The sequence below is a fragment of the Malaclemys terrapin genome, chromosome 2 (assembly GCF_027887155.1).
Source record: "Malaclemys terrapin pileata isolate rMalTer1 chromosome 2, rMalTer1.hap1, whole genome shotgun sequence".
NCBI classification, from domain to species: Eukaryota; Metazoa; Chordata; order Testudines; family Emydidae; genus Malaclemys; species Malaclemys terrapin.
The window spans coordinates 81877612-81903548 of NC_071506.1; the positions used below are offsets into that span (position 1 = coordinate 81877612).

At 42.9% G+C, this 25937-nt stretch overlaps 1 protein-coding gene and 1 long non-coding RNA gene across 7 annotated transcripts in view; one reads left to right on the forward strand and one right to left on the reverse strand.

Annotated features, from left to right (window-relative positions):
* Window positions 1-11060, reverse strand: part of GREB1L (GREB1 like retinoic acid receptor coactivator) — a 217850-nt gene extending 206790 nt beyond the window's left edge. For 3 of the 5 annotated variants that reach the window (XM_054017720.1, XM_054017719.1, XM_054017716.1), the window contains exon 1: window positions 10836-11060. The gene's annotated coding sequence lies outside the window, so the exon portion shown is untranslated. Of the gene's footprint in view, window positions 1-3681; window positions 3776-10835 lie in introns of all 5 variants that reach the window. The other 2 variants (XM_054017717.1, XM_054017722.1) reach the window with 2 other exon arrangements.
* Window positions 11061-11223: 163 nt separating this feature from the next.
* Window positions 11224-25213, forward strand: LOC128831389 (uncharacterized). 2 transcript variants are annotated; one of them, XR_008443791.1, is made up of 4 exons: window positions 11224-11718; window positions 13870-13977; window positions 14207-14458; window positions 24656-25213. It is a non-coding gene; the product is annotated as an uncharacterized LOC128831389 (long non-coding RNA). The 2 variants fall into 2 exon arrangements; XR_008443790.1 differs by lacking the exon at window positions 11224-11718 and having other exon boundaries at window positions 13595-13977.
* The last annotated feature ends 724 nt before the right edge of the window (window positions 25214-25937 follow it).

Consider the following 25937-nt stretch of genomic DNA (forward strand, 5'->3'; position numbering starts at 1 on the left):
AGCACAAGGAGCAGCCAGAGCTAAACTGCCACCCACACATCACATGAGCATACCATATAAGTATATACTGAAGATTAAAACCAAGCACACACATACAATTGAGTCATTAGAAGTGTATACTGATGTATGCAGTCTATGTTATATATGCTACAAGAAGAAAGACTACATAAACATTTTCTAATGTTTAGATTTGTACAAGTCATCTTTAGCCAAGTCATACTGCAAGCTGCACATCAGAGTCCTTACAAGCAATTATCTCATGTTACAATTTCCCTATATTTTGTTTTATTAAAGAAAAAAATCCCTTGACCTACTGAGACACAGATGCCTATACTGAGTAACAATGTAATCTTATTTCTGTAACTCACGTTCCTCCTTCCATTCCAGATGTATATATACACACACACACACATCAGCCTCACTTGTTTGTGAAGTCCACCATTTAGATTGTTAGCTCTGGAGCAGGGAACCATCTGTGTTTACTGTACAGTGCACAGTACACCTCTGGGCACTTTAAATTATGAAATAATAAATTACTGCTGAGTTTATGTTCCAAAACATGGGATTTTTCTTTTTGCATCACTAGGCGAGGACTGCAGCTTGACAACCTCCTGCCACAGAAGTAATTTAACCACTGGAATAATTTACCAAGAAGTTAAGGTAGATTCTTCATCACTGGCAATTTTTGAATCAAGATTGGATGTGTCTCTAAAACACATGCTCTAAGGGTTATTTTGGGGGTGTCAAATGGCCTATGTTGTACAGGAGGTCAAATTAGATGACACTAATGGTGGCGATCAAACCTTTAATCTTTGTGCAGCAGAAGATCCCTTTTAGTTGGAGCAATATGCAGAAACAAAGGTGCAGCAGCCTCTAAACCCTATACTACCAGCTCCCAAAACTAGTAACACAGCTGGAAGGGAACTAAAGGACCTTGATGGTATCCCCCAGCGCTAGTCTCACAGTTGTACAGTAATTATTTATGTAAAAACAAAAACCACACCTATTAAGTTACCAAACAAAAAAAAACCTTCCACTCCCTAAAATTAAGTTGATTACTTAGCTTAACCATCAATGCCCTCAGGGAAAGCCTCCAGAAAAAGGTGGATCTTATACCATATCCTAAAGATCAACAGACTCCAGGTTCTATTAGGCTAGCAGGAAAAATTCCAAAGTTGAAGACAGTCCATCAGAAATGCTCTACCACCAGGCCTTCAAATATACACAATGCTAGAGAGAATGCCTCAGCTGCCCTTGACTAACAAACATACAGACAGAGAGAAGTCATCTCTTAAGAGACCAAAACCAAATCCTATAGATCTTTATAAAAATAAATAAATATCAACAGCCTGAATCATACTCAGAATCCATTAGGAAGCTGGTGCCACCCTTGGAGAACTGGTGTAATACAGTGGCGGATTTAGAATGAAACTGAGCACAGGGCCCCACTAATTTTTGGGGCCCCTCCTTGGGACCCAGCCAAGCAAAAGACCATTCTCTCTTATCTCCACCCCCCGCCCCTCTTTTTCATTCTTTTTTTCCTTTATCCTCCTCCTATAAGTAATAGGAAGTAAATGAAAATAAAGTGAGGTACCTTGATAGTTTTTGTAGTCTAACTTATTTTTCCACAGACCAGTTGAAAATCACTGAGGGTCTCGGCAGACCACTTAATGATCTTTCCAAATATTGTTTGTACACCTCTACCCTGATATAACGCGACCTGATATAACATGAATTCGGATATAACGCGGTAAAGCAGCGCTCCGGGGGGGGCAGGGCTGCGCACTCCAGTGGATCAAACCAAGTTTGATATAACAGTTTCACCTATAACGCAGTAAGACTTTTTGGCTCCCGAGGACAGCGTTATATCGAGGTAGAGGTGTACCATTAGCTAACTATTGTAAAGCGCTTTGGATAAGACTACTTTATTAAAAAAAAAATAAAAAAAAACATTGGGGTGCAGGGTCTGGCCAGGACTTAGGGTGCAGTAGGGGGCTGAGGGCTGTGGATGCAGGGTCTGGGAGGACTCCTCCCCCGAGTGCGCTGCCGCCCCGCTCCTGCCCCTCCCTCCCGGAGCAACCGGAGCATGACAAAGAGCTCTTTGGCAGCAGGGGAAGTGCTGGGAGGGGGAGGGGCGGGAACGCAGCACACTTGGGGGAGGAGGCAGGGAAGAGGTGGGGGAGGGGGTGGCTTGGCTACTGGTGGGTGCAGAGTCTGCAGCAGGAGCCCCAGGAGCCGGCAGGACCCAGTCTTTGCCCCTGCAGCTGCCCAGCCCTGGGGTCCCCGTCATTGGGGGGCCCCATGCCAGGGCACCCTGTGTTTTACTGTAAATCCGCCTGTGGTATAATAGGTGCAAAAGGTATACAAGGTTCAAAAAGTGCCACCTTTGGAGAACTGGTGTAATAAGTTTCAGGTGACTAGCATGGCCAAGGAACCACACAGCTGAATTCTGAGCAAAAAGACAGAGAAAGGACTAGCAAAGTGTTCCACTCAGGGCCGGCTCTGGCTTTTTGGCCACCCCAAGCAAAAAAAAAAAAAAAAACGGGGCGGCCAGAACGGCAAAGCAAAAAAAAAAAAAAAAAGGCTGGGGGAGAGAGCAGGCGGGAGAGAGAGAGAGAAGGTGGCGGCTAGGGCTACAGCAGGGGCGCTGCCAAGCGGCCCCTCCCGCTGCGCCACCTCCTGCTGCGAGGGCTCCGCTCCGATCCGCGGGGAGGGAAGGAAGAGAACCAGAGCGCCCTGCAGGGCAGTTCTCCGCGCCGCCACCCCCTACAGGGCAGCCAGATCGGAACGAGAACAACAACAACAAAAAAGCAGCCTTCCACCCTAGGATTGGGCAGAATGCCGCCTCCAACATTCTGCCGCCCCAAGCACCAGCTTGCTCAGCTGGTGCCTGGAGCTGGCCCTGGTTCCACTACAACTTATATAGTTAAACTAATTTAAAATAGCCACCCATATAAGTGACTTTTTAACAACTTTCACGCTGTTCATTCTAGCTAAAGCCTAATCTTTAAGAGCAAGGAGATCTACGGATCAGCCTTTGTTATTAAAAAGTAAATAACATCCTCTCAATGCATTTCACACCACAGTTACATTCAAGAATTAAATTTCACTTCACATCAAAGGGCCCTGATTATATATACTACTCACACAATTGTTCTTTAAGAAAACCACTAAAGGTGAAGCACATGCTACAGTTGGGGGTGGAATTTGAGTGTCTTTATTCAACATCCTTACAGAGCTAAAGTCACTGAAGGCTTGTTCATGGAACCACTATGACAGATGTCTAATATGCTCTCATGTAACAGTATCTTAAGTCTACCCACACTGTCTTGCTGTTGATTTTATATCTGCTTCCAAAAACTTTTTTGGCTCTACATGGAGAATATTAAATGAAGGCTTTTGTCACATCTTATCACAGTGACTCAGAAAAACCCCTGAAAATCCTAGCACTTTTGATTTTATTTTCACAATATATTGAACTTAAAAAACCGTCTTTCACAACAGTAGCAATTTACCATAAGTTTAAATATGCCAAATGATTGAATTAACCGTGTTTAAAATACCTATATAGTATCTAAGCCCTTGAGAGGAGGCAAACATTCTATTAAATCTTTATGAAGTGCCATGAAAAGTTTGGGTGCTATATTAGTTGATAATATATTTTTTAAAAAATCCACTTACCTGATCCCTTATGATCCAGCATGTCCCAAAAAGAGTTTCATGGAAGCCAGGACATCACAGCATTACACAATAAAACAGGAACCAGCTGCCGTGACTCCAGGAGATACCCAAAACAATAACTACATTTTAGAATCACTTATATAATGAACCGTCTTCCTTTTCACTATTGACATACCATGTAAAAATGCTTCATCCTTGCGGATCTTAAAAAATTACAAATTTATTTGGACCAGCAGGTCCTTAAAGCTGAGTAATAAAAGCTTCAAGTTCTTTGAAAAAGGAAGAGACATTGTAGTGGGGACTAAAACTGAAAGAGTTGGTTTCTACTGACACTAGAAGTATGAAGAACCTAATGCCTTCATTAATTTGATGGTGGTACATTTTATGCAAAAGTCACATTTTATACATACACACACTAAACTAACATTAAATGTGCTAAAAATAATATAAAGTTCTCAATTAAGACTTTACAGTTTCCTAGTAAAGCAACATTCCTTTCTGCATGATTAACTCTTAATATAAAGGTTTCCTGAATTGATAAAAAGATATGTTGTAACCACCCCTTCTTCATATATTTTCAAGCCATATATGATTATCTAGTCTCACCTCTTGCATAACACAGGCCACAGAAACTTGTCCAGAAATTTCTGCATCAACCCCGTAACTTCTATTTAAATTATGGTATATATTTTAGAAAGGCATCCAGTCTTAGAGACTTCAAGATGATGGAGCATTCCCCACATCCCTAGATAAATTGTTCCAGTGGTTAATTACTGCTACTGTTAAAAAAATTGTCCTGTATTTCTAGTCTGAATTTGTTTAGCTGCAAACATTGGACCTCATTATGCCTTTTTTCCTGCTATACTGAGGAACCATCTACTATCAGAAATCTCTTCCCCATGTAGGTACTTGTAGACTATGACTAAGACACTTTAATGTTCTCTTGGATAAATAGGTTGAGCTTCTTAAGTCTCTCACAGTAAGGCACATTTTCCAGACTTCAAATCATTTTTGCTGCTCTTTCTTAACCTTCTCCAATTTCTCAACATCTTTTTTAAGTGTGGACATCACAACTAGACATAGTATTCCTGTAATGGTTCCACTAATGCCAAATTCAGAGGTAATACCACCTCCATAATCCTAACTTGATATTTCTCTGCTTATGCATTCAGCGATCGCACTAAACAGAACAGAATGCCCAGAATGATGCTGTAGTTATCTGCCATTACCTTAAGATCTTTACCGTGTTGCTGCACTCTAGGATACTGTCACCCATTTTGTAAGTGTAACCTGCATACTTTAATCTTACATGTGAGACCTTACATTTACCCATATTAAAATGCATGTTGTTCAAATGAATCCACCTTAGCAAGCCATCCAGATTGTTCTGTATAACTGACGTGTCCCCCTCATTTTTTTGACGCCTCATCAATTTGTATCATCTGCAGATTTTATGAATAATGATTTTATATTTTCTTCAATTATAAAGATATTGAATAGCATTGGGTCAAGAACACCAGAAACACCACCATAGAATGAATCTCCATTTAGAGTTACTTTTTGCAATCAGTTAACCTGTTTTTAACCCACTTAATATGGGCGACACTGACTGTATAAAGCTATGAACACATCCTTGGTCTAATCACTTTTTGTTCACTGAAATCTGCTGTATGTATATTTTATTATGGCACCAAAAATAACCCCCAAATTTTCCCACATGGAAAATCTATATGAACTTCTTACAAAATTAGCATTAAATTATTTGTGTTTATTCCATCAGTATTTCTCTCATTACTTTACGATCCTGTTCAGCATTCGGAACACACCCCAAACTCCACTGAAGTCGAGAGGAGTTTGGGGTGTGCAAAAATGTACATTAAGGGCCTGAACTTGCATGTAAAATACAGTATTAATGATTATTGTTTTTCTCCCTCAAAAAAGCTGTTTTTAACATAAAGGTTATTCTAGGCACTGTTTTTGCATTGTTATTCATACTAGAGGCATTCTTTTCAGAGCATTTGTAAAGGAAAGTTCTGAGAAAATAAGATTTTTCAAAACCTGCACTGCACAAATATAATTGTTTCATTTTATTGAGACAGTGAAAGTTTGTTGTCATTTTACCTTTGTTAATGTAACATATTCTGAAGTAATTTGAATAGTCATAACTATTTTCATTGCTTGTTAATATCCAGTAAGGTGAAGTTCACAGCACTAATCCCACAAAGGATATCCTTGTCAATATGTGAAGGCCTACTCCTGTCTCTCCATTTGTTAGCTGTACTTCACAAACCGTTCTCTTTTCCAGGCTTATCTTCTATAAACATAAACAACTGAAAACATCTCTTCTAAATTCAACCACCTATTATGTAAGAGATATGGTGCAAGAGTATGCAAAATTCTAAGTCCTGAAGGGGCCATATCTTCTAAAGTCAACCACCTAATACATAAGAGAGATGATGGTGCAAAAGTATGCAAAAATTGTTTAAAGTCTTGAAGGGGCTATATAGTCCAGGGTATAAAACTAAAGCTCTGATACACTTTCACATTAAAGATTTCATGGCACTTTTCACAAGAGTAAGGATGTGATTTCCTGGCATCTTGCCCAAGTTCCAGGTTTTGTCAATTACCTATCCAAATGCCCCCTGTTGTTTCAATTAGACATGGTATTCTTCTTCACTTCCCATCTTGAATTACTGTGGACTGTTGCTAAGCCTGGTTAACAGCTGCCACATTTCACCCAGAGTTGGCTGCATTTCAGTGGTTGGTGAAACAATTAGAAACAGAACATACACACAGAACATAAATGCACTTTAGGATCTTTTGGAATGAAATATGCTACACAAAAGAAAGGCACACTACTCAAACTTAAATTTTTATTTTCATCCAGGTTAGATAACAATTGTACCATATTAAAGTGTCCTGAAAATATGTAATGGAATTTTGGGGAAAGACCCATTAAATTGTCTTGTTTATCCCACTACTAATTGGTGAAATGTTTCCTACAGTTTATCCTTGAGTACTATTTCAGTCTAGTTTTAGATGCCTCAGCAACTGTGTGTTCACAGTATTACAGCTGTCTCAACAAGAAATCTCCCCCACACACACTCACATTTAGCCTAAAAAAAATTTTGTTCACTGTTATCCCATAACTCCTAGACATAGCAGTTTGAATTATGCTAAACAATTCCTCTCCTTCCTTGTGTTTACAAAGTGCAGCAACCCCATTCCACTCAACTTTCAAGGACCAGGGCTAATATTTATGATCTTAAGAAAACTTTGAACTAGCCCTGATTTGGGGTGTTTTGAATTTATGCAAACATTTCATATAGCTATACTATCATCCCTTTGTTCCATGGTATAATGCCTCTGCACAGGATAATAAAAAATATCACATTTTAAACCATATAATACAAGCTCAACATTCAACTTGTCCATTATCTCCCAGCTCTCTCAATATTCCCTCTTGCAACATAGTATACACATAGTGCACTTGCAATTTACACCAGGGCTAGATTCACAAAGGAACTTAGGCATGGTTACCCTGAACATTGCTATGCCTAACTTAGGTGCCTAGAAAAATCAATGGATGCACAAAGCCTGGGCTAGGCACTTAGCCTCCCTATATAATGAATGGGGAGGGACAGATGCCTCAAAATGGGATTCACAAAAACCAGCACCCTAGGCAGCTCCTCACCAAAACTAGCCAATGGGAGGTGCCAAATTGAGGGGCTTGTGCTAAACCCTGTCCCTCCCTCCTCTGAGATAGGTACCTAAATCCAAGCTGCAAAGAGGCACCTTCTTCTGCTCGGGATTCTTATCTGCAAACCCTGTCTTGGCATTGGGCACCTACACAGTTTGGTATGAAGCCAAGAGCAAAAGAGGAAACCACCTCCCTTATAACTTTTAGCATAGTGGTTAGGGTAGTCACCTGGGATGTGGGAGACCTCCAGTTCAAGTCCACCTTCAAGCTGAAGGGATATGAACAGGGATCTGCCACCTCTCAGGTGAGTGCCCTAATCACTGGGTTATGGGATATTGTCACGTGCAGTTCCCTCAGTTTCTCCTATTGAAGCTGTTCAATGGTGGGTAAATAATTAAGAAAAGTCATTGGAGCCAGGAGACTGGATCCCCCCACCTCCCAAGTGACTGATCTAACCACCAGGCTATATAGTCATTCTTATGCTTGCTCACTCTCTCTGGCATAATGATTCTTTCACTGTTTATTCACAATGCAACACCTTCAAACACACCAGAACATCCCATATCTCAGTTAGGGCACTCACCTGAGAGGTGACAAATCCCTTCCCCCTCTTATGTAGGTCTCAGCCGTCTCCCATGAGTACCCTAACCACTGGGCTAAAAGCTGTGAGAGCGCGCTACTCCTCCATTTTGCATAAACCCACCTATAAGGACCCAATCCAGTAGGCAAGCTCAGAGCAAATCTACTGGACTGGGCCCCGCAGGCAAGTCAAGCAGACAAACCCTTACTTTTCCCCTATATGTGCTTCAGTCTGGGGCTTAGGTGTCCAGATGCCCAGCGGGGGCTGAAACGCACATGCTCAGAGGCAAAACTTTACTGCCAAAACTGAGGTGCCAAGTGAATTTACGTGCCTGCAAAGCTGGGAAGCAGCAATGTGGAGGTTTTTTAGATCTCAGTGAGACCTGATTCTGGGATTTAGGCACATAAAGTGGCAGCTAGGCATCTAAATCCTTTTGCAAATCTAGTCCTACTGCCTTATTGCCTACTCCCAATATTTCTGGTTGGCTGTAATATTGTAATAATCTGGGGTGACAAATGTGCAGAAACATGCAAAATATTTTATACTAATATTTATTTTATTAAACAATTCAAAAATACATGCTTTGCAAGCACTGTGAAATTTTAAGGCTATACTGCATATTTGTTAACCTATCTGAACAGGTATTTGTACTTTCAGGTATGAAACCAAACCCTGCTCACAGTTAAGCATGCACTTAATTATACTCATGAGAGTAATCCATAGTTTCTGTAGGACTACTTATATAAGTAAAATTATGCATATGTTTAGGTTCTAAGCCTGAAAGCATTCAATGATTTTTCTAATCTTATCTCCTAAAAGGCTGGGGAATATACAGAGATTTTTTTCTTCCCTTGCAAACAAAACAAAATCAAAACACACCAATTCCATAGCTTTTTGTTTTGTTTTTAACAGAACTTGACTAGCAATTTCGCTTGGATAAGGGTTTATTAATGTCTTCAGGGAAAATAAAGTCTCTATTCCCTACTAATTCCATCATGGGGAAGTAACATTGAATTAATGGTCACATAATAGGCTTGGCAATCAGTATATAAGGCCTTCACATTTATTTATAGGTCAAATACCAAACAACAGAGGAAAAATAAAGCAGACTATACTGTATACTTAGGCCTTTCAGATGGAAAACTGCTGGAATCCTTCTACCAGTCCTTCAACCTGGTAGGGCTTTGTGAAGGGCCACCCAAACTCTCTCTTATCAGGTCAAGTGCAAGAAACTATTGTCAACAGGAGTTAATACCTATTGAGTCTATTAGCTCTAAATAATATTTTTTAAAAATCCTTCATTTGTGACTTCCACTAACCTCAAATTATGAAAGACTATTGTTCTTTTCTTTTTTATTTATAATTTTAAATAGTTTTAATTACATTTCATTTGAATTGTGTCATTTTGTGTGGAAAAAATAAAATAATATATTTCCCTAAAAACATTTCTTTCATGGGGAAGCCAGCACAGTCACTAATTCTGGGAAACAAAAGGCATGTTTTGATCTCACACTTTCAAGGTATTTGCCAAAGACCAGTAAACATTTATGGTCCTGATCCTACAAACACATATGTGCTGAACTTTAAGTATGTGACATAATGTGCTTAAAGTGCAGCATATGCATTAGTGTTTGCAGGTTTGGGGCCAGTGAGCGGAGGCAATTGGTCTACCCTCCAAAATACTTCGGGGTTCAAACACTTCTCCATAAAATTAAAGCACATATGATGGGTTAAAATGTTGTTCCTTCAGATATTTCAAAATAATAAAAGGAAAATTATTTATAAAAGGGTGGAATTTTCAGATTACTCAGATGCTTTTGGAAAACTGCATCCTAATTGACTTCAAAACCAGTTTCCCAAACTTGTTTTACACTAGCAAAGAAGTCAGGCAAGTGAGAGAATGTGACAATAAAGGAAATCATTAAAAAGAAAGCCAGCTTGTACTTCAAAGTGACAAGAGGTACCCTGTAGTTTAGCAGACATATTATGATCAAAAGCATTTGCCTTTTTTTATCATGTGGAACTTCTTAAAGTAAGCATCGCTAGACAATTCATGCAAATAAAGACTAAGGCCAAAAGAAATTAATCAACAACAGCATTAGTAAAATACTAAGCAGCCATCCTCCGATTATTTATATATCCCTTGCCTCGTGTCTCAGAGTAAAACTACGGTCACCTTCAACTGTCAACACATCAGTGCGGTTCACGCACACAGCAAATAATCCCAAAACCATACAGCAAAAGAGGAAAGCCCAAGTACGCCTTCATGGTCAACATGAGCAAAATGCGGGCTCGGCCGTTTCGGGAAACGTTCATCAACAAACCCCACCCCAGGACCTGATCCACCCCCCTTCCTGGCACTAGTTTATTAATCGAGCTATACCGGCATCTCGCGAACAGCAACGCAACTGAGCCGCCTATTGGCGAGCCTTTGGCCTAGTAACTTTTGGGGAGGGAGAAGCTACGGAAGAACCAACCACCTGCACCCCCCGAATCCCTCCCACGCCCAGCGGCGCCTCCGCGCCACCTTCCCTCCCGAGGGGCTTCCACGCGCGCAGCTGACCGAGCCCCGTGGGGCTTGTCCCCGCCAGCGTGCTACTGCCCTGAGCGCAGAGCGGTAACAAAGGGCCGGAGCCCCGGAGGGCTGATGCGCAGCCAGGGTAAACAGGCGTTATGCTGACAGAGCTCAATTAACTCCGAGCCGCCTCCTGCCGCTGCAGCCCGCTCCGCGCTCCCGGGGTGACTGACACAGCGAGCGAGCAGCGGACCCCGCTCCCTGCCTCCGCTCCGCTACCTTTGTGTCCTCCCAAGCGGGGCCAGGAGAGGCGAGCCAGGGACCCCGAGCCGCAGGGCCCGGCCGGGGCCGCCCCTTACCATGCGGGGCGGAGAGAAGGGTCCAGCGCGCTCCGAGCCCCCCAAAGCCCCTTTTTTCCCGCACGCCGAGAGGCTGCGCTGCGAATCCCCTGCCTGCGCTACCGCCGCTGGTTTCTCCCGCTGGGTCTCGGGCTCTCCGGCTGGAGGAGAGGAGAGGAGGGGAGGGGAGGAGACGGGGGCGGACCCCGCAGGTGCCGCCCCTCGTGCTCTGACAGCAGGGGAACCGATTGAGCTGGGGGGCAGGAGAGCTGGAGCTGGTTGGGGCCGGGGGGAGCGCGAGAAAGGTGGAGCTGGGGGGTGGTCGGGGCCAAGGGGGAGTGCGAGAAAGGTGGAGCTGGGGTTGGCCACCGCCTGTCTGTGGTGGGGGAGGTGAGAGGTGGAGCTGGGGTTGGTCAAAGCCTGCCTGGGAAGGGTGGGGTGAGAGGTGGAGCTGGGGTAGGGTGACCAGGTGTCCGGTTTTGGACCAGAACACCCAGTCGAAAAGGAATCCTGACAGCTCCAGTCAGCACCACTGACCGGGCCGCTGAATGTCCGGTTTGGGGCGCCGCAGAAGGGCTGGCAGGCTCCCTGCTAGCGCCCAGCCCACGCAACGCCTGGGTCAGGAAGAAACCGGCATATCCGACTCCTAGCCTTAGGGGCTGCCCGTGGGTCCACGTACTGCCCTGCCCACAGGCGCAGCTCCCATTGGCTGGGTCAGGGCAGGAAAAGAACTAGCGCCACTTGAGAGCGCTCAGCAGGCAGCTGTTTAGGGGTCACGTGGCGTGCGCTTCTCTCTTCGCTGCCCGGCCCTCTTCTCCTCGCACGGCTGGGCTCAAGCTGAAGCACATGCCCTGCAGTAAACCATGCGGTCTGTCGCCCCATCGCCGGCACCCAGGAGTTGGAGGTATGTGTAGCCTCGTCTCCAAGTGCTGGTAATGGGGGCTGCACCCCCATCCACCTCACTGCATCCCCCCCTTCCCACACACCCATCCCCGTCACTGCATCCCTCCCTGTCCTTACCCCCCACACACTCCCATCCCCCTGTCATTGCATCCCTCCCCGTTCCATCCCATCCTGACCCCCCCACCTACCCATCCCAGCCCTGTACGCTTTACAGTGTTCTCCCACCCATTCTCTCCACCTCCCAGAACCGCCATACCCATGGCCCTCACCCCCCACACTCCTGCACCCCATTCACCTCCATACACCGCTGCACTCCCATATATCCCTATCCACCCCTGTGCCCCACACATCCTCATGCAGCTGTAGCTTTCTGCCGCCCCCTGCATCCCCATCCACCCCACATACCCCCCACACCACCGCCTCTCTCCTTCACTGCCTCCCTTCACCCCCACCTTGCTCTCCTCTGTGGTCTCTTTCCCTCCCCATCCTCTCTCCTCCCAAACCATCTTTTTCCCTCCAGCCCACTCTCCTCCCTTCCCAGCTGGGTGATTTAGGCAGCCCCTGGAAAAGTGTATGAAAAAGTGTCTCTGTGTAGGCAAGTGTGTGCGTGCATGCATTGGACGTGTGTAAGAAACTGTGTGTCTTTGTGTAGAGAGGTGCGTGTATTGCCGCATATGTGTGTATACTGGAGTGAATAAAATTTACAGCCAAGCTTTGACTTTTATTCCTTTTGCTGGCTTGCGCACAAAAAATTGATGACATAAAATGTGTGTGTATTAATTCCATAACAAGTTTTTAAAAGAGAAAGGAACTCTAAAAGAAATGTATTATTTCTTAAAGGGTGGCTGTTGTTGACTAGTAATTGCAGAAGAGACAGTATATCATACATTTCTCCCCACCTTTGTCTAGCTACATTATAAACTCTTTGTTGCAGACTCTCTCTTTTTATGTCTATGTCCAGAACCTACCACCCTGGAGCCCTGATCTTAGTTGGGGTCTCTAGGCACTAAACAACAATTGTAATATTAAATAATGTGGAAGTATATGTGTTAGTGCATGCTAGATGTGTATACATGAATACACATGTGTAGCTGTAGATAGGTGTGGGAGTCAGTTTCTACAGATTTATTTTTACAGCTATCTGGACAGATGTGCATTTCTGTGGTTGTGCTCTATGAATTTGGATTTGGGCTTTGGGAGTGGGCCTTTAATGAACCCATTGCAGCTGTGATAATGCATGGTCCTAATTCCACACATAAAATTGCAATAACTTTAGTGAACAAAAAAACATGGAGCTGGTTACGAAAAATGGGAAGAGAGGAGGGAAAGAATCGTGAAAACCTTTGAAATTTCATTTTTTTTAAATTACCCTTTTTGACTATTTTGCTGCCAGCTCTATCATCCTGTAACAAATAAAACCTGAACTTAGCATAATACATCTGTCAAAGCAATAAATAGGCCTGTTTGGGCCTTGCAGTGAAAATGAGCACATGAGAGAGGGTGGGGGAGAGCCAGGGATGGGGGAGGGAGATGGAGTGTGGGGGGTGGGGCCTCAGGCAGGGGCGGGGCCTTGGGGAAGGGGCGGGGCAGTTGGCAGGGCAAGAGTGTTCTGTTTTCTGGAATGAGAAAATCGGCAACCCTAAGCTGGGGTTGGTCAGGGCCTGTGGGCATGGGTGTGGTGAGAGGTGGAGCTGGGGTTGGTCAAGGTGGGAGGGGGGAGAAAGTTGGAGCTGGAGTTGGTCTGGGGGTGGTGGTGGTGAGAGGTGATGCTGGGGTTGGTCAGGGGAGGGGGGGAAGAAAGGTGGAGCTCATGTTGGGCAGGGCCTGTCATGGGGCGGGGGGTGAGAGGTGGAGCTGGGGTTGGTCAGGGCCTGTCGGGTGCGAGGGGGAAAGGTGAGAGGTGAAGCTGGGAGTGGTCAAGGCAGCTGAAGAAATTCAGATATCTACATGCAGATTGCGAAGCGGATGCTAAGCCTGGGGCACAACGGTGCTGGGTGAAAGAAAAGGAACATTAGCAGGCATATCAGAAGGCAAGGGAAGACAACAAAGCTGAGGCCACCCCACAGATCTACCACTAATTAATAGCATGCCACACTTGGCGGGGACCCTGCCAGCCCCCCAAATCTAACTGTGGACACTTTGCATGAGCCAGGTACAGGGAGCCCTGCAGTATGCAGCGGGGAGGGGAGGACAGGACTCCAAAGAAGATGCAAACCATGCCTGCCAGGTGAGCACAGCAGATGAAAGGGACGGGAGCTCAGTAAGTATATAGATGCATTATTCCTTATAACCCTGTTTGTTTCCCTTTTCAATGACCAAAACCTACTCCCTTCCTTCCCCCTCCTTTCTTTTCTTTTTAAAAATGGTGCCCACCCGTGCATCTAGTGAGCAAAGGCATTCACCTTTGATTCCCCAATTTATTTGTAAAATGTTTGAAAATAAATTAAAAAACAGTCCACATCTGATCATGGTCATGTTTTTTTAATCAGCAGCCTTTGGCATGGTGACCTTGAAAGGTGCCCCCTCCATACCAGTTGAATGTCTGACCCACATCAGGCAAAAAAAGAAGCAAACTAGGAAGGATCTGCTATGTGAGATCCTCCAGTTGTTTATAGCCGTGAACAGAGAGACTGGAGGGGCTGAATGTACAAGACCAGGGAGAACTAAGAACTGCTGGAGGAGAGTCAAATGGACCGAGAGGTGCAGCAGGAAGTGCACTATGATATTATGGCTTTGATCAGGTAACACACACAGATGTTGCAGAATATTACTAAATTACATGTCTAAAGATCCCAAACACAGCAGCCCATGAAATCCATGAAAGACTCCATGGTCGCTGTTCCCTGTATCCCCCCAATGTAACAGGTAGCAGCATAGTATCAACCCTTACCCCTACCACTCCAAAGGAAAACAAGGAGAACCATGACTACATTTACACTCACCTGTGATAGCCACAGGATCATTTGCAAAGCACACCACACTTCCTATGTGTTTTTAAATATATAAACGTGTAAACCAGAGGTCTGAATGAGCTCTCTCCTGCCATCTATTGATGAACTGGAGGAAAAGACCTCATGAACAGACCTTATTAGCATAGACACACCTGCTCTGCCAAGATGATCGCTTGACATACCTGCTTTTCCAAAGTGATGGATTTTGTCTGTTTTAGGTTAAAATTAATGTAAGTCATGGATGCCGCTGTAATGAAATGTTGTTACCCCTATTGTATGACTAAAGGACAGCAGAACCATATTTAATATGCCCCAATTGAGGGTTCACCATAACTATAACTTCCCTTGCTAAGCATAGGGTAGTGAGCCACATCCAACTGCAAGTCAGTGGGGGGTATAGACAAGTGTTTCTACCTGGTGTTCAAGGGCTCTAGCTCCCATTTTATTTGTCTTCATTAGTGTTTTAAGGCAGAGCTCACTAGAATCAATTCAGAACCTCGTCTCTTAGTAACTACTAGAGCTGATATGCTGATCTAGGAACTGGGCCTTAGGCCTGGTATGAGGACAGTGTTGTGGTGAAAGACAATGCAAAAGAGGTAGTAGTAATGAGGTTCTCTACTACCCAGTGAAATCGCTAAGGTCTGAAACAACTAAGAACTGGGCTAGGTGGTGGAACATCAGAATGCAGTATTACAGCTCAAGGTGGCATGGTGAAAGATGCAGCAGTAGCATCAAAGGCACCCTCTACTCCGCAAATCCTAAAGTTGTGATTACTGATAGCTGGGCTAGGTGGTTATGGTGCTGTAGGACTGGACTGGACTAAGGATATTGCAGAGCAGCAGAGACAGCGACAAGAAGTGTCAAAGGCAGTGGCAGCAAAGCAACAGCAGTGGAGGTCAGCCCATCTGAATGCACCCCAGTACTCAGGGATTTTGCTCACCTTGGACAACCACCATGATTGGGGTACAGCAGAGGGAAAGGGGGAGTGGTGCATTAAAGGGACATTTGTCCATTGTTGTATGCAGTGTTGCTGTAGCTGTGTCAGTCCCACAATATTTGGGAGACAAGGTGAGTGAGGTAATACCTTTTATTGGGCCAAATAAAAGATATCTCACTCACCTTGTCTATTTGTCCATTGGACTTTCACCCCGCGAGGTAGGATCCTGAGGCAAAGGACTACTGCTCAAGGTAATGTGGGATGTGTATTTTACTTATTGTTTGCATACTTAATCATTGTTGCTGTGTTCCCTCTCCCCTTAATAAAAGTCTTTTTTTTCTACACAGATTCAGTGCTTGCAGGTGGAGAAGTACTGAATTGCCAATTAGAAGTGCCTAGCGCATTTCCCAGATATCTGGGTGGGAGATGGAGTCTGTTTTGTAATTTTAAGAGGAATCCCTAGACATTGACCCCAGCCCTGGTTGCTGCTGACACCATCTGGCAGAAGGATTATACATTTTTTTTTTAATCTTGGTTTTTATAAGTATCCTATTATATTGCTTCTGAAATGTTTTTAACTTTGTGTAGTTGAACTTTAACTTTATCTCTAGTGTGCACACAATATAATTACATTTTGTGAAACAAGGTATATTTATTAGTTAACACCAAGCATAAATGCCACATTACAAAAAGTGGAGGTTATAATAAATCACAAATTGAGAGTCAACACTCTAATTCAGTTGTGAAAAAGGCTAATATCATTTTTGGGTGTATTAATAGGAGTGTCGTATGTAAGATGCAGGAGATAATCGTCCCACTCTATGTGGCACTAGTGAAGTCTCAGCTGGAGTAGTGTGTCCAATTCTGGTTCCACCAGTAGCGTGGCTGGGGGGGGAGCGGCCGCTCCCGCACTGAGCGCAAGTGGCGCCTTGTCAATTTCCTGGCGCCTTTGTACTCACCCGGGGGAGTGATTTAAAAAAAAAAAAAAAGGAGCCACTCGCTGCGGCGCTTTCATTTTACTCACCGACGGCGCTCCAGGTCTTCGGCGGTACTTCGGCAGCGGGACCTTCACTCGCTCCGAGTCTTTGGCAGCATTTCAGCGGCGGGACCTTCAGTGCTGCCGAAGACACCCAGAGTGAGTGAAGGGCCCGCTGCCAAAGTGCCGCCGAAGACCCAGAGCGCCATCGGGTGAGTAAAAGCGCCCCAGCGGGTGGCACCTTTTTTTTATTGCTCCCCCTGTTCCCTCCACCTGGCTATGCCACTGGGTGCCACAGTTTAGATGTGGACAAATTGGAGAGAGTCCAGAGGAGATCAAACAAAAGTGAAAAAGGGTTTAGAAAACTTGACTATGAGGAAAGGTTAAAAAAACTGGGCATGTTTAGGCTTGAGAAAAAAGAACTGACGAGGGACCTGCCAACCATCTTCAAATATGTTAAGGACTGTTATAAAGAGGATAGTGGTGATCAATTGTTCTCCATGTCCACTGAAGGTAGGACAAGAAGTAATCAGCTTAATCTGCAGCAAGGGTAGTCAGTACTCAGTTTAGTAGGTCTGAAATTTCTTTGCTATGGATGAAAAGAAGTATTTGTCCTAATCAAAGTTACTCCACATACTCTTAGGGTACAAGCTGAGTTTTCTGGAAAATTACAAGTAAATATCTTCATTAACCCTGCACAAATTGTTAGAACCCTCATGCCATTGAGCACTTTATGCCCATGGTGTTGTTGGTATTCTGTAAAGTATAGTTAATTAGTATCAGTGTTGGTCTCTGGCGATAATGTTGTAATGTGAAACCAGACTGAAAGACATTTAGACAATTAATTTTACAAAAAATTACTTTGCTTAAAAAAAGATCAAATGCATAGAAACTGAAGAGTGTTTAAGGTGTAGGCATAGAGTATGTGCCATTCAAAGCTGGGTCATTCTAATCTAAAATACTTGCAATATTTTTAACTCTGGTTTGATGTGTGTGTGTTTGTATATACTGAAGCATAATTTTTTCTCTATCAACACTGCAAATTGTTTAATATCATTGAACAGTATTTACTACACTAGTTAGAATGTTCCAATATTACTCAGTTTTTTTTTTTTTTTTAATGGAGTTGTTCTTGTTTTGCTTTTTTGGAAAGAAGATCCAGTTTTCATTCACTCTAAGTTTTTTCCTCCACATAACTACTTCCTATTTCATCCTGCCCCCAAATTGATCGACCCTTCCTATAACTACACTATCCAGGGTTTAGACAATGGAGAGGAGAGAAATGTCACATCTGAAGTATTGTAGCTTCATGACTGGATGGTTTTTGCCCCCTCTTTAAATTTCTCCTCACTTTCTCTCTGTTTCATTCTTACCAGCCTAGGATTTGTAAATCAACAGGATCCAGATCCCTTCCAAGCACTACTTTCCACAAAAATTGGCCAACAGGGGCCAAGCAGGATAAAATAAAGAGCACTCCCCTTCCTCTGTGGAGCTGTGTGTGTGTGAACTGCATGTTTCCCAATCTTGCTGGCCTCTGAACTAAAATACTTTGATCAGGAGTTCAGCTCTCTGGGCTAGAGCTTACATTTATATCTCAACTAGAGATGATGTAATATCCCTTCCACGTGGTACATGAAGATACGATGCAAACATTCACTGATAACTGGACTCATCTGGACTCAGAGGGGGTAGGTTAGGTGTTGCAGTCCTATTAAAATATTAGTCTCTGCTATGCTTTGCTTGATGCATATGAACTAGAACTTTAGATTTCCATACTAAAATATCTAAGCATGCTAACGTTTCACTGTGGTTCTCCTTTCTAACTAATCTACCAAAATCTTATTAACCTTGACCTGCATTAAATATTCACATTCCATGGACCTGATCTTGCATCTGTTTGAAGTCAGTGTCAAAGTACCAATGAGGTAGCTGAGAACATCATCAAGCTCCATAGGGATCAATAATTCTTTGTATGATGCATCTAAACAAACTTTGTGGATCTGCATGAATTTCAGCACTCTGTATTTACTATTTGTTATATATTCTCTTAATATTAAGAGTACTGCAGTAGCTGCGAGAGGCACCTCTACATCAAAATACATAAGGGATGTTCTCTGCCCCCAAAGAGCCTATATACTATGTAGACAAAACAGATAAAGGAGAGGGGGAAATAGTAGTAGTAGTAGTAATCAGATTTCATAGATGGGGAACTGAGGCACATAAAGATTATGTGATTTGCCCAAGGTCACACTAGATGTCTATGGCAGAACTAGGAAAACAACATAGATCTCCTAAATCCCAATCCAATGCCTTAACTACAAGGTCATTCTTTCTCAGCTTTTCTGTGCTTACTGCATTATTGAAAATCCTCTAAAAATAAACACTTTTAAGAAGTGTCTATTGCATCAAGGTTTCTAGCATTAGTGTTCAACACTGCTGCCACAGAGAAAAGAAATAGACACATGAGATAAGACACATGAAGATGAAAGATGAGAGAATGTTAACATACTTCCTTTATCTCTCTTTCCACTGAATCACTCTCGCAATAGTCTCTAAATTGAGCAACTGGCCTGTAAGATGTTTTGCTGCTGGTTTTGCAGTGGCACGCAGTCAGTTAAACTATCTGTTTTAGACACGTAGAATGTGTGTTCTGTATTTGCTGCTAGCCAGCCAGTAGATAGATTTTGTAGAATGGATAAAGTTAATGGGACAGCTATTTCAATGAAAGAAAAATGTCACGTAATTTTCCATAACTAGGCTGGAGCCAGTCCCTACTCTCCCAATGGACTATCGCCCCTGACTATTTCCCAGTCCTTCTGGCTCTAGAGGTTACTTTCAGATTCTTCAATTTTTTACAGCTGGGCTAATCAATAGTTTGCACTGTAATGACAGCTCCTTTTTCTCAAGTTGGCAACTGGCATCTCTATCTTGCAAAAGAGATATTTTTGCTAGTGAATATGCTGGTGAGTATACCAGTAGCAGCAGAAAAGGTGTTAGCATGCCTAACTCAAGGTTGGTGGTTGAACCAGAAGAACCTGTAGAACGTGAGAGACTGGGTTCACAGGAGAGTTGATGACCAAATCTCTCTTCTGGACTTTTTCTTTTCTCCATGAAAAGTAGAAGTTTTTTTTGAAGTAGAATTTTGTTACCAGACTATTAGGCAGAGCTCTGAAATATTGGCTCTGAAAATTAAAACACTTAACTTGTCCCTTTTTTATTTGTAGAGCTACTGTGAATAAAAGGATCAGTTTGTGCTAAAGAATTGTGTTAGTTAAAACTTGTCAAAGTTGAGCATGAAGTTTTGATACTTTGTGTAAATTTTGCATAAGATTTTCACAGTGCATTTTTGAGATTTCTACCTAAGCAATCTAGTACTCCTGTCACCACGGTGTCTAATCTAGATGTGACTTTTGAGTATGGTTAATTGAAACTGGTCACATGGTTTAATTCATATAGTTCTGGTTCTCTGATAGGCTCTGACAATCTCTGGAGGATTTGCAGCAGCCATTTTGACTGCTCTCAGAGAGAAGGTGTAATGCTTCACTCTAATACTCAGCAAGATGCTGTTTGTACATTCTGTTAATTATAATTTTTATTTTAAAGCTTGGGAACTGATTCAGTTTACCGGAGAAACTGGTTATTGAAGTTTAAATAATTAATAAATCTCATGTGTTTTGACTATTAAAATATGACAAAGGTAACCTAACAGGAGTTTTCTGCATGTGGCATGCTGCTTCATCCTAGCTGTGAGGAATTTCCACAGATCAGCGAAAACATGGACAGGACAATCACTATCATGAGGTCTTGTAAGATCTTAGCCACTTCAGCTGCTTCTCTGTTATTTGGCATGGCATCTTCTTAAGGAGATCCAGATGCAAGGTGGCCTTCCTAGCCACCAGAAGCAGCAGGAACTGGTGATACAGAGGAATTCTGCACTGTACTTGTCAGAAATACTTTATGAATAGCATGTTGTGAAACAAGAGTTTGTAATACTCTCTATCCAGGTTCAGGAGAACACCAGTTTTCACCTGGTATCTGAAAAGTTGTTTCTTATGCAGAGTAGGTGTGCTATCTTATAGGCATTTGATGATAGCAGAAACCTGGTGAGTGGTGATTATGCTGGTATCAGCCAAGTTATACTACTCTTCTTCCTAGTGGAGAAAAAGATTTTCTCCATGATTCGGCAATATGAGTAGGCAGATGACAAAACGGTGCTATCGGTATTGAAAGTCATGCAGTACATGTTACAGAATAATTGAGAAGACAGCGACATGCAGAAAGTACTACATCATTTCTATGTACCTTTAAAACACCATGACAAATTGTGGAGGGCAGAGAGGAAATATGATGTGTCTGAAGATGAGCGAGATGGGTAAACTTGCAGGTGTGAGAGGGAAGATGATTGTTGAAAGAAAAGGGGGCAAAAATGTGCAGCTGACGGAGGGGGAAAGAGGAGAGAAGGGCAGGGCAAGTATTAAGAGAGGTGGCCAAAGTATAGTAGAAAATATACATGGAAGATAAAGTGGAAATTGAATACAGAAGATTAATAGATTTTTAAAGCCACAAGGGAGGAACTTTTAGATGAAGACATGCATGGATTTAAAAAAAAAAAATCCAGTTAATCACTTTCAATTTAATTCATGAAATGAGGTGTCGTTTTATGTGCTTTGAAAAAGTGCTCTCACACATCTTGGACGTTTCCCCTCCATGTTGTGTCTGGCAAGGATTGGTTACAAACTGTTGGAAAACTATTTCAAACCTAATTATGAGCCTCAGTATAGACAGGGCCTGGCACAGAATATAGACTTGTGAGGGCAGGAAGGAAAGTGTTTAATTTATTATGGGAAAGCACTCACCATGATGAGTCTGCAATAAGAGCCCTTCTGAGATTAGTTTAGGTTTCAGCCACCCTCAAGATCCGTCTGCCTTCCACCAGCTGAAGAAGGAAAGAGATTATTTACACTGTAAGCACCTTAGAACAGGGCTAGGGCCTGATTTACACCTTATGTGCCCCTAGGCACAGCATCTTCAGCGCTCCCCCTACCTACAGCTGACCGTATTGTACACAGTTTTAGAGAGGTAAGATGCCCTAGAACACCGGTGCCGGTAGGCCTGTACCTGCTGTGCCTAATTGGAAATCCAGCCCTGGATAGGGACTGTCTTTTTCTAGTGTCTGTACAGCACCAAGCACAATGGGGTGCTGGTTTATGACTAGGGCTTCTGGGTGCTACAATAATAGAGATTTAGAATATATTAATAATAATTCTAACACAGCATGGCATGTCTTCACATGGCTCAATTAACCAGGCACCAAATAGACCCTGATTTATCACCATCAAGGTTGTTTGTTGTCTATATACTCTCAGTGCAGCTAGTCAAACTATTATGCAAAGTGAAACATAAGTGAACTAATAATATTATGAACAAACTCAGCTTGTCAAAAAGTGATTATGTATATAACAAAAATAAAAAGCAAGCACCGTGAAATGTACATAGCAAACTACACAACTTCATAATTTTATTGCTGTAAACCTCATCCTCCCTTCCTCCACATAGTACCAATGAGTCACTGTCTTATGTCTAGATTTAATATGCAAGTTTTTAGGGGCAAGAACTGTGACTTTGCTCTTTCTGTAAAGCACCTTCTATATTTTGGGTGGTATGTGACAATAAATGCTAGATTTTAGTTCAGAAAATTGAGCAGGAGAAACCATTTGAACTGAATTTTGAATCCAGAGGGCCTCATTCTTCTCTTATCCTTTATAATTGCTTTTGCACTACCATCTTTTCTCCTCACAAGCTCCCATGTAGGTTTTAACTCCTGTCTGCAAGGGAGGCATAGAGCAGAGGCTAGGCAAATACACCATACACATCATCTCACTCTACCCCCAGCAGAATTTCCAAGTTAAAAATGATAAAAACTGCTTAAGGCTGTATTATAAGATCAAACAGCTTGACTGGCTTGTTTAAAAACAATGCTTCAGGTTAACAGAATTAAATGTATATGAAGTATTAACACTCACAAAAAAGAAGGCAGAGGATAGAATTCAAACAAAAGAAATATGGGAACAATGTTTTTGTTACTTGTTCCAAGGTAATACAATTATTTTATACTCTAATGAGTTTCTTTCTGGGATAAATCTTTAATTATACACGATGGAATAGCTTCAACAGCAAAGATTGAGGAAGCCCCACATCAGAATATCCTGTACCACATTGCTTAGAGACTCTCCTGACCCCTGTTCAAATCCCCTTTCCTCTCCTCAGGCAAAGGTAGGAATTGATCCTGGGTCTCCTATGTCTCAGGTGAGTGCACCAACTACTGGGTTAGAAGTTATAAGATTGACAGCGGTAGTGCCTCCACCACTATCCAGATTTTGATTTGGACTTGATCACATAGCCTCTGAGCACCCTTACTGGATTGGGACTCGCATGCAAGACAGGTGGTGAATGACTATCTTCCCCCAGTTCGTGGATCTCATTGGGGCATAGGCAGGAAATAGGTGCCCAGATGCCTTGAGTCAGGCAGCAGTGCACATGCCCAAAGCCAAACTTAGGCGCCAAGGGAAAACTTAGTGCAATAATTTGAGTTGAGTGAGTTTAGGTGCCTCAAGTATTAGGCAGCAGCTGAGTAGGAGTTTTGTGGATGACAGTGAGCCTAAAATGGGGACTTAGGTGCCTAAATATTTTAGATTACCTCATGACACGTGTAATCTAAATCTGCTGGATTGTTTTGTATGCCTGCTTTTGATATCACCCCTCTGCTGTGGCCCCCTTCACACTGAATTAGCTGTCATAGAGCACCCATAACTGGTTTAAATCCCTCCTCTCTTTCTCTGGGGATTATCTTGGGGATTGGAGCTTCTTTGGGCACCATGAGACTGATGGAATGGGTGTGAGCAGGTATGCCCTTTAGCTCTTCTGGAGTGGCTGAGCATCCATAGGGGGATGTTCAAAGCTCCCATAAATTAAAGCACCCCTTGGAGTTGCTTTAATGTATAGAATCTGCCACAACTCCAGCTGGGCTCAGAATTCAGAAGGCATAAAGATGGCTTAAAGCCACCTTCCCCCACCTCACTTTACTGTGCTGCCTGAGCCATTATCACTAAATCATATGACTGTATGGGCAAACACCTAATCTAAAGAAGCCCCATTTGATGGTTTAAGGATGAAATAAGGATTTATAATTGACCTTTTTGTGACACCAGTGATCATTTACCACAGGGATATAAAATAATTCCCTTTGCTGATGCCTATATGCCAGACATAAAACTACTCACATATGTTGCAAGGAGGCCTATCATGTGGCTTGTATTAGTCATAGATTGGAAAAGAGCAAGAGGCAATTTAAGTAAGTGTTAATATTAAAAGTTCCTAGTTCTTCAGCCAGCAGGCTAAGGAAGGTTTAATTAAAATAAGAGAAGAAAGCTCTAAAGAAAACAAAATTCAACTAGTGAGTTTTTGAAAGTCTAAACTTACAAGGTCTCTCTCTTCAACTATTATCACTGTCCGATAAAACCAGTGAATCTTCATATGTAAATATATCAATACTGGCAGCTTTTTGTTGGGATGTTTATCTTGAGCCTAACAGGTGAATGGCAGAGAGTTTACTTGCTTTTCCATTTTCAAATGAGGCTAGAGAGTGGCTCACTGTCTCTTTATTAAACAGTACTGTATTCTACTGTTAGTGATTCACAGCTAATTAACTAAATAAAGGGAATATATGTAGTAACAATAGCACAGAAGGTAGTCCTGGATCCATGTTAGATTTGAAACAGCAATTGCGCATTTTAAAGCTGAAAAATATAGAGATCCCAAATTACCTAGGTAGTATATCAACACTCATGATCGCAGTTCAAAGGTTATAAATAGATACAGGACATTTTTACCATCTTAAAAATTGCTTTGTTTTCTCATTCTATAACTAGAAACCACACTGGCTTGTTCCTGTGTGTTGAACTGATAGCATTGGTTTGGGTTTTGTTTTTCACTAAGAGCATTTTTAATTTAATAAAACATATGGTCAAACTTTCAAAATGTGGCTTTCAATTTTGTATGTGTATTGCATCTCCAGAGCGGATTCAAACCAGTTGGGACTGGCTTGTAACTGCCATCCCCTCAGAACTTTTTCGCCACTCACTCTTTATAAGGAACTATGCCATGTCATCACGGGGCTGTCCGTCCAGGAGGCAGCCATGTGCAGTCGGGCTTTTGCGTGGATCTCTGGATCAAGAGCTGTGAAGGATCCAGTGACTCCATCAACTTACCTGCCATCCAGGGTCCTGTGGTCCACCACCCAGCAGCTTTGGTCCACCAGCTTGTCACCATCCAGCAGCTGAGATCCAATGTTCCTCCCCAAAGGCCAGCGTTTGGCCTGAGGGTAGAAGGTCCTGGACCCACCACTCACTATCATCTGACCTGCCCGTAGAGGACATTGGAGTAGCAGTAGGCTATATAGGAGATTTGATTTGTTTTATTATTGTTGCCGTGGGAGGGGTATATTGGGCCTGAGCTTCAAGCTCCTTTGTTGCAGTCCACTGTTTGCTGTGTTTTTCTGTGTTTGCTTGTGGTTGTCCCTTTACCCCTTTCATGTAACCAACCCTAATACACTACTTACCTGACTCAAACATAATTTTTGTTTCTCCTCTTCTTTCTTACACCACACTTGTGAAGGGAGGGTGGGACACAGGAACTGCTTCCTCAGGTGACAGACCCTGATAGCAAGTCCAAGAACCTGGACCTGTAAAAGGGAAACAGAGGCATATTGGGGTTCTTTTAGTTTTGATTTTTCCCTGGTTACACAGGAGGGGACTCTGGGCTGGGACAGGGAGCCTGCCTTAGACCTGGGCCCACATTGCACTGCCGACCAGACTTTTAACGGCCCGGTCGGCAGTGCCGACCGGAGCAGCCAGAGTCCCTTTTCGAGCAGGTGTTCCGGTCAAAAACCAGATGCCTGGCAACCCTACTTGCATTAAATCAGGCAAAGTTCAAGCAGACAGTGCTCTACCATCTGTGTTTGAGTACTAATATTTAACAATGCTTCCTATGTTACTCCTGGATCTCTATTGGACAGAGACTATAACTTGTGCCAAAGTGTATGGCTCTGTAACAGGAATGTATTTTAACTAGAATAAGAACACTAAATGTCCTTTCAGTAGTGACCTGAGCTAGGATTTGAACTCAGGCCTATCCAGGGGGAACACTAAGGCACTAATCCACTATATTACCTATCAGAAGCTGTGATAGTGGACAGACATGTCAAGACAGTGTTTGATCCCGATGGCTGCAACGTGAGGTTTCAGTTCACATTTTATTTATATGATGCTCAGTACTTCCTCCCAGCTGAAAACACAGGA